Genomic DNA, 9,511 nt, shown 5'->3' on the forward strand with positions numbered 1-9,511 from the left:
TCAAAGGTCTGTTTAAGAAAAATGAGCAAGACCCCATAAAATATCTAACTTTTTCTTTCCTACCTTTGCCCTATATTTTTATTCTAGTCATTTCAAATAAGGATTTTGAAAGTAACTCATCTTTTCTTGTTTCAAAGACATATATCAATATTCTTGATATGATTACTCTGGAACCTCTGAAATTCATCAAGAAGTTTCATTATTAGTCTGTTAGTATTTTTAAAGTTTCATCCCTTGAGACAATGAAGCCTAAAACTGCCTGTGCATCAGCTTTTAGTGTTACCCTATTCTCATCCCATGTGCCCTGATGGGAAAGTTTTTCTGTTTATCACATCTATTGAAATATCACTTATATTTTCTATATAACTTTTCCTAACATTTCAGGCCCTCAGTATTCTCATACTGTATCATCCAGATTTAAAATATCATATATAATACATTATTGTTTTTCATTTTATATGAGTTCAATCTACTTTTCAGGCTAGAAAATCAGCTATGTTATGTTGGGAGCCATGTTAGGCATTACTGACAAAATGGAGGCACGGCCCCAACCCCCTCTCCTCATCTCACAGGCACGGTCCCAGAATGAAGGAGTTAGGCCTTGTGATTCTGACTTGTTCTTTCCTTTCTTCGGTTGAGTTGGCTGGAAAGAATGTTAAGGTGCTAGAGAGAAGCATGAGAAAGCAAAGCCTTCTGCAGTTGTGCCCAGAAAATAATCTATAAAGTAACCATTGACATTTGTTCAAGTATCTTTACAAAGAATGTTCTAGGATGAGCACGCAGGCCACAGCTTGAGGCCATGGAAAGGATTGTTTTCTGAGACCTGTTTGTGAGGGAAATATTTATGGCAAAAGAAGTTTGCTGAGTTTAGGGTTTAGGAATAATTAAGAATAGCTAGAGGGCACAGGAGGGCCTAGAGGAGCTACTCCACATTCAAGGTCAGGAGGGGCGGTGGTGACGAGATACCCCTCATCCAAGGTAAAGAGCAGCAGCTGCGCTTTGCTGGAGCAGCTGTGAAGCTTCCTCAAATACATATGTATATTTCCCCCTTCTCCCCCATCAAGGCACATGGAATGAGAACAGAATACTAAAGTCTAACACACAGGGAGGTACAGCCTTCATTGCTTCAAGTGATGATATTTTAAAACAAAATATTAGTAGACTAGTAATGCAACTTCTTGGTTAATTTCAGAGGTTCCAGAGCAATTGCTTTTAGAAATGTTGGGATATATCCATGAAACCAGAAAAGGCAGTTACTTTTAAGATCTTTGTTTGAGTTGATTTGAATAGAAATATGGGGCAAAAATAGGAGAGAAAAAGAAAATATCTACATAAAAGCTGGAGCTTCATCACATTTGGAATATGGCATTCAATTACTTGGCCCTAGTGTATTTTAGCATAATTTCACTTTTTGTTATGTTAAAATTGTGATTAATTTGAAAAATATCAAGATTTACTAGAAGAATATCATGGAAGGTGGCCATATCAAACAATATTAAATTAACATTTAATGTTATTGTGACATTAAATGTATTAAAATTAAATTTTAGATTGAGAGTTTGAAGTAATAATAAACTCATTTTCTCAGGTAATTTCTTTTTCAGTTGTTAAACAGTTCAAGGAAAGGAATTGCTTAGGAGATACAGGTAAGATTCCTGGGTCATTAACCAAACATCAGGGACCTTAAACCAGCAAGATTGATTCTGGTTTAGAGTTGAAGCTGAAGCTCTGATTCCATTGTTTGTTGTTATGCCAAGAGCAAGGAGTCTCTGGTGAGGGTTTTTGTTTGTTGTGTTTTTAACCTTTAAATTATTTTTATTTAGAATAGCAGCCATAGCCAGATGAATTGTTATTGTTCTAGATTTTGGGAATGTGCATGCATGCAATGGCTCTGTAAAAACACAAACCCATGCCTACTTAAGATATGTGCTGAATGTTCTGTAATCAAGACAAGGTATTTCAGAATTTTCACATAATTCAAGATTTTCATATTAATAGGTCAACTTAGTGCTTCAAAAGAAAGAATCACACTTCACTCACTTCTGTCAAAATAGTTGGGATCCCGTCTTTGCTTTTAGGATTGGACTAGTTCTAGTATGCAGAGCATGAAAAAGTACTCATCCTAGCAAACTGCTTGACCTAGTGTTTTCTTCAAGGTCTAGAACCTATTCTAATTTTCAGAATTTTAATATTCAGAGAAGCTTTGGGGAGTCTGCATTAAATTAGGGTTCTTCCCTATCTCACTAACATAGGTGAATCCTGCAAATTGATTTTCATTTAGGAAGTTAATCCAATACTAAATTATATTCTGAACACTTATAATGAAAGTAGGCCCTTTGAACTTTACTCTTGTTGAGTTCTGAAACTGGGGTCTGGAACTGACATGGACTTCTGAAGATGTAGGATATTGTCCTAGGAGAACAACTTACCATTTCTGGTACAGAGGCTAGTCCCTCGTTAAGTTCTTTGGAAGCAGATGATAGGATGGAATTTGTTGTACACGTATTTATTAGGGGAAAAAAAGGGTAGAAGATTGGAATGGAATGGAAAAGAGGAAGATAAAACTTTGAGGCAAGACTAACAAAGTTCCAGCCATTCCACTGAAAAGTTCTGGAGGGTGTATAGCCCATCAGAGTGTATCATGTTGGGCCACCACCTCCCCATAAGGCAGTTGCTGGATGTAGGCTGCCTTAAAAAGGAATTGACATCAATTCAGATGACTCTTTATAGCTGAGATAGACACAGTCTATGGAATTCTCCAGGCCAGAATACTGGAGTGGGTTAGTTGTTCTCTTCTCCAGGGTATCTTCCTAATCCAGGGATTGAACCCAGATCTCCCACATTGCAGCCTGATTATTTACCAGCTGAACTACCAGGAACGCCCTTGCATAGCTTCAGTTCGGTTCACTTCAGTTGCTCAGTCGTGTCCGACTCTTTGTGACCCCATGAATCGCAGCACACAAGGCCTCCCTGTCCATCACCAACTCCCAGAGTTCACTCAAACTCACGATCATCAAGTTGGTGATGCCATCCAGCCATCTCATCCTCTGTTGTCCCTTTCTCCTCCTGCCCCCAATCACTCCCAGCATCTGAGTCTTTTCCAGTGAGTCAACTCTTCACATGAGGTGGCCAAAGTACTGGAGTTTCAGCTTTAGCATCATCCCTTCCAAAGAAATCCCAGGGCTGATCTCCTTTAGAATGGACTGGTTGGATCTCCTTGCAGTCCAAGGGACTCTCAAGAGTCTTCTCCAACACCACAGTTCAAAAGCATCAATTCTTCGGCGCTCAGCTTTCTTCACAGTCCAACTCTCACATCCATATATGACCACTGGAAAAACCATAGCCTTGACTAGATTGACCTTTGTTGGCAAAGTACTGTCTCTGCTTTTGAATATGCTATCTCGGTTGGTCATAACTTTCCTTCCAAGGAGTAAGCGTCTTTTAATTTCATGGCTGCAGTCACCATCTGCAGTGATTTTGGAGCCTAAAAAAATAAAGTCTGACACTGTTTCCACTGTTTGCCTATCTATTTCCCATGAAGTGATGGGACCAGATGCCATGATCTTCGTTTTCTGAATGTTGAGCTTTAAGCCAACTTTTTCACTCTCCTCTTTCACTTTCATCAAGAGGCTTTTTAGTTCCTCTTTACTTTCTGCCATAAGGGTGGATAGCTTAATCAATGTTAAATTTCTTGTTAGACTCAAGATAAAGAGTAGGTCCAAGAATTCTTAGATTATGATCCAAACGATACTGTGCCTCTAATATCACTGTATTTTAAAGCTATCCACCCTTAACATTATTTTATTTTTCTTTACAGCATGATCATAATTGTGAGACAGAATAAGTTAATATGAAGTGATGCCCTTGGGTCTTATCCAAGTTGCTGTTTACTTCTGTGATCGAAGGAATGGTGACCTACAGAAAAATAACAAAGAACTGCACAGGCTTGAAATAGTCAGCTAAGGTGTTTCTCCTCTGAAAATACCCTCTTAAATAAAGCATCATTTCAATAATTAGTACTCTAAAGTACAAAAGGGCACCATTAACAAAAGGAAATTGCAAAACATATTAAATTAACATATCAAAAGATCATAAATTGTTCCTTAAAAAACATAGCCCCTAAAGGGAGGCATAAACAATTAGCAATGAGGTCATGCTTAGGTTAATAGTGTATTTGGATTACTGTTGAGACTTAAACAAAAAAAGATACATTTCTCAGAACCAGGTTAAGGAATCTTACTCAAATAGGAAGGAAATAGAGTTTCTGTTACTAAACACTGCTTTCTAGCCCCAAATAATCTCCGTTTCCCACACAAATCAAGCACTAAGGAAAAGCTAGTTCTGATAAAATGCCCTTGTCAGTTTCAGTGCATGCTAGTGTTATGTGATTTATTTGGGGTCACTCTACCTTTTTGGTAGAATAATCCTCTTTGTTATTAAAAGTCTGTTAGAAGTTCTATCTCACATCTCAGGATCTGAGTGAAAAGAGGTCTGGGGCTCAAAGCAGTTGAGAGTTTAGGGTTAGAGTAATTGGAAGACTAAAGGTTCTAGATTTAAAGAGGTTTAGGCTTTGCATGGGCTTCCCTTGTAGCTCAGTTGGTAAAGAATATGCCTACAATGGAGGATACCTGGGTTCAATTCCTGGATCGGGAAGATCCCCTGGAGACGGAAATGGCACCCACTCCAGTATTCTTGCTTGGAGAATCCCATGGACTGTAGCCTGCAAGGCTCCTCTGTCCATGGGGTCTCAAGATTTGGACACGACTTAGCGACTAAACCACCACCACCACCAGGCTTTGCATGTAAGGGATGTCATACGATATTTCTCCTCTGTCTCACTTTACTCAGTATGACAGTCTCTAGGTCCATCCATGATGCTGCAAATGGCATTATTTCATTATTTTTAATGGCTGAGTAAGGCTGCAGTCCATGGGGTCGCTGAGGGTCCGACACGACTGAGCGACTTCCCTTTCACTTTTCACTTTCATGCATTGGAGAAGGAAATGGCAACCCACTCCAGTGTTCTTGCCTGGAGAATCCCAGGGATGGGGGAGCCTGGTGGGCTGCTGTCTATGGGGTCGCACAGAGTTGGACACGACTGAAGTGACTTAGCAGTAGCAGCAGTAATATTCTATCGTACAACTTCCCTGGTGGCTCAATGGTAAAGAATCCACCTGATGGTGTAGGAGACGTAGGTTCAATCCTTGGATTGAGAAGATCACCTCGAGAAGTAAATGGCAATCCACTCTAGTAGTTTCCTAGGAAATCCCATGGACAGAGGAGTCTGGCAGCCTACATAGTCCAGTCCATGGGGTTGCAAAGAGATCAACACTGTTTGGTGATTAAGCAACTACAGCAATGATATTCCATTGAACATATGTACCAAAGAAATGATACAAATGAACTTATTTAAAAAACAGATACAGACTCACAGACTTAGAGAATGAATTAATAGTTGCCAGTGGGGAAGGAAGAAGGGAAGGGATAGTTAGGAACTTTGGGATCAACATATTCATACTACTATATTTAAAATGGGTTACCAATAAGGATCTACTGTATAGCATAGGGAACTCTGCTCAATGTTACGTGGCAGCTTGGATGGGAGGGGAGTTTGGGGGAGAATGGATACATGTATATGTATGGCTGAGTCCCTTTGTTGTCCACCTGAAACTATCACAATATTTTTAATCAGCTATGTGAAGTGAAAGTGATAGTCACTCAGTTGGGTCCAACTCTTTGTGACCCCATGGACTGTAGTCTGCTAGGCTCCTCTGTCCATGGAATTCTGCAGACAAGAATACTGGAGTAGGTAGCTGTTCCCTTCTCCAGGAGATCTTCCCAACCCAGGGATAGAACCCAGATCCCCCTCATTGCAGGCAGATTCTTTACCATCTGAGCCACCAGGGAAGCCCAAGAATACTGGAGTGGGTAACCTATCTCTTCTCTGGTGGGTCTGCCCTACCCAAGAATCAAACCAGGGTCTCCTTCATTGTAGGCGGGTGAATTCTTTAACAGCGGAGCTAATTGCCTATACTCCAATATAAAATAAAAAGTTAAAAAACAAATTAAAACAAAAGGAGGCTCTAGGATTCTAGGTCAAGTTGGGTTTTAGGAGGATTAAAGAGGTTTTATGGACAAAACTGGAAGGATTTAGCCCTGAATTATGTGATAATATATGTTTTAACACATTTGGGTTTTCGAGTATGCTATTCATGATAATTGGAAATTTACAGGTGTGACTTTTGTCTTATTTATTTTTACTATTGACATTAAGCAAAATGTAGCTTTAATGTAACTTGAATTTGATCTAGTTTTGCAAGTTAAATTAATATACATTGAAACAATCATTTTGTAAATTCATACTTTATGTGTTATTAAAATCATTCTTTTAAGCAAGAATTCACTATGCTTCTAGGTCATTTTCCACAAGGAATTCCAGTTATTTCCTAAGATCTACTTTCTGTGTATTTATGATAAACATTTTATATTGTTTATAGACTTAAACATTCTGTGAACATTTTAGAATGCTTGTCTATTCCACAAAGTTCTCTTGGCAGTTTCTCCTAACCTAAGTCATCCACTGGACATTATACCATGCTTCAACCTTACCCCAAAATGTTGGAAATTGCTCATTCACCTATCAATGCACTTTGTAGTTCCTCATCTAAAGAGGAGACACAACTCCTGGTTTCTGACAGTGAAAGCAGAGAATAGACTGCAACAATACATGAATTATGAACTTCCAGATGTTCAAGCTCATTTTAGAAAAGGCAGAGGAACCAGAGATCAAGTTGCCAACATCCGCTGGATCATCAAAAAAGCAAGAGAGTTCCAGAAAAACATCTATTTCTGCTTTATTGACTATGCCAAAGCCTTTGATTGTGTGGATCACAACAAACTGGAAAATTCTGAAAGAGATGGGAATACCAGACCACCTGACCTGCCTCTTGAGAAATTTGTATGCAGGTCAGGAAGCAACAGTGAGAACTGGACATGGAACAACAGACTGGTTCCAAATAGGAAAAGGAGTATGACAAGGCTGTATATTATCACCCTGCTTATTTAACTTCTATGCAGAGTACATCATGAGAAACGCTGGGCTGGATGAAGCACTAGCTGGAATCAAGATTGCCAGGAGAGATATCAATAACCTCAGATATGCAGATGACACCACCCTTATGGCAGATAGTGAAGAGGAACTAAAGAGCCTCTTGATGAAAGTGAAAGAGGAGAGTGAAAAAGTTGGCTTAAAGCTTAACATTCAGAAAACGAAGATCATGGCATTTGGTCCCATCACTTCCTGGCAAATAGGTGGGGAAACAGTGGAAACAGTGGGAGACTTTAATTTTTGGGCTCCAAAATCACTACAGATGGTGACTGCAGCCATGAAATTAAAAGATGCTTACTCCTTGGAAGGAAAGTTTTGACAAACCTAGACAGCATTTTAAAAAACAGAGATGTTATTTTGCCAACAAAGATCCATCTAGTCAAGGCTATAGTTTTACCAGTAGTCATGAATGGATGTGAGACTTGGACAATAAAGAAAGCTGAGCACCGAAGAATTGATGCTTTTGAACTGTGGAGTTGGAGAAGACTCTTAAAAGTCCCTTGGACTGCAAGGAGTTCCAACCAGTCCATCCTAAAGGAGATCAGTCCTGGGTATTCACTGGAAGGACTGATGCTAAAGTTGAAACGCCAATACTTTGGCCACCTCATTTGAAGAGCTGACTCATTTGAAAAGACCCTGATGCTAGGAAAGATTGAGGGCAGGAGGAGAAGGGGATGACAGAGGATGAGATGGTTGGATGGCATCACCGACTCAATGGACATGGGTGAACTCCAGGAGTCTGTGATGGACAGGGAGGCCTGGCATGCTTACAGTCCATGGGGTGGCAGAGAGTTGGACATGATCGAGTGACTGACTGAAATGAACTTAAACAACTTATTATGAACATGTGGCTTTGGTTAAAAATTATAATAGATTAATTGATTAACTTATACTCAGTTCAGGTCAGTTGCTCAGTCGTGTCCTACTCTTTGAGACCCCATGAACTGCAGCATGCCAGGCTTCCCTGTACATCAGCAACTCCTGGAAATTGCTTAAACTCATGCCCATTGAGTTGGTGATGCCATCCAACCATCTCATCCTCTGTCATACCATTCTCTTCATGCCTTCAATCTTTCCAAGCATCAGGGTCTTTTCCAGTGAGTCAGCTCTTCACATCAGGTGGCCAAAATATTGGCATTTCAGCTTCAGCATCAGTCCTTCCAATGAATCTTCAGGACTGATTTCCTTTAGGATGGACTGGTTGGATCTCCTTGCAGTCCAAAGGACTCTCAAGAGTCTTCTCCAACACCACATTTCAAAAGCACTGATTCTTCAATGATAAGCCTTCTTTATGGTCCAGCTCTCAAGCTTTATGGTCCAAATCTCAACTTTGACTACTCAAGACCAAAATCAGGCCCATATTTAAGGATTCATGCAATGTACTTTCCTCTTTTCTCTTGACGGTGTCATTTGATAGGACCAACTGACCTTCTTGTCTCCAAAAAGTGTTTAATTTACCATGTCTGTGCTATCTTAATTTTACCCCATCCAAACACAAGACTTGTGTTTGAGAGCTCTATTTTTACTTTGAACTAAGAAATCCATCCCCCACATATTTTGTATATTTGTACTGGCATCTTCCAAGTAATATTAAAAATAATATTAATTATAGTATTCCCATTGATTTGAGGGAAAATCTCTCTCTGCTCACGTTATGGCCTTGCCCTGTATATACACACAAAAAAGATGTTCTACATCAGTTCATTTAGGTTAATCATTTTATGTAACATTACATTTAAGATAACAATAATCCAAATCATGTTCTGTTGTTTAATTCAGTTCAACTCCATTTTACCTTTCTCATTTAGCTACCTACAGTTTTCCCTATCAGCATTCCCTGGTGGTACTAGTGGTCAAGTGCTTCCCCATGCAGAAGATGTAAGAGACATAGGTTCAATCCTGGGTCAGAAAGCTCCCCTGAAGGAGGGCATGGCAACTCATTTCAGTATTCTTGCCTGGAGGATTCCATGGACAGAGAAACCTGGCAGGCTACAGCCCATAGGGTTGCACAGAGTTGGACAAGACTAAAGCACGATGGTGTGACCACTCACCTAGAGCCAGATACCCTGGAATGTGAAGTCAAGTGGGCCTTAGAAAGCATCATTATGAACAAAGCTAGTGGAGGTGATGGAATTCCAATTGAGCTCTTTCAAATCCTGAAAGATGATGCTGTGAAAGCACTGCACTCAATATGCCAGCAAATTTGGAAAACTCAGCAGTGGCCACAAGACTGGAAAAGGTCAGTTTTCATTCCAATCCCAAAGAAAAGCAATGCCAAAGAATGCTCAAACTATTGCACAATTGCACTCATCTCACACGCTAGTAAAGTAATGCTCAAAATTCTCCAAGCCAGGCTTCAGCAATACGTGAACCATGAACTTCCAGATGTTCCAGCTGGTTTTA

Source organism: Bos indicus, chromosome 1 (genome assembly GCF_029378745.1).
Source record: "Bos indicus isolate NIAB-ARS_2022 breed Sahiwal x Tharparkar chromosome 1, NIAB-ARS_B.indTharparkar_mat_pri_1.0, whole genome shotgun sequence".
Classification (NCBI taxonomy): domain Eukaryota; kingdom Metazoa; phylum Chordata; class Mammalia; order Artiodactyla; family Bovidae; genus Bos; species Bos indicus.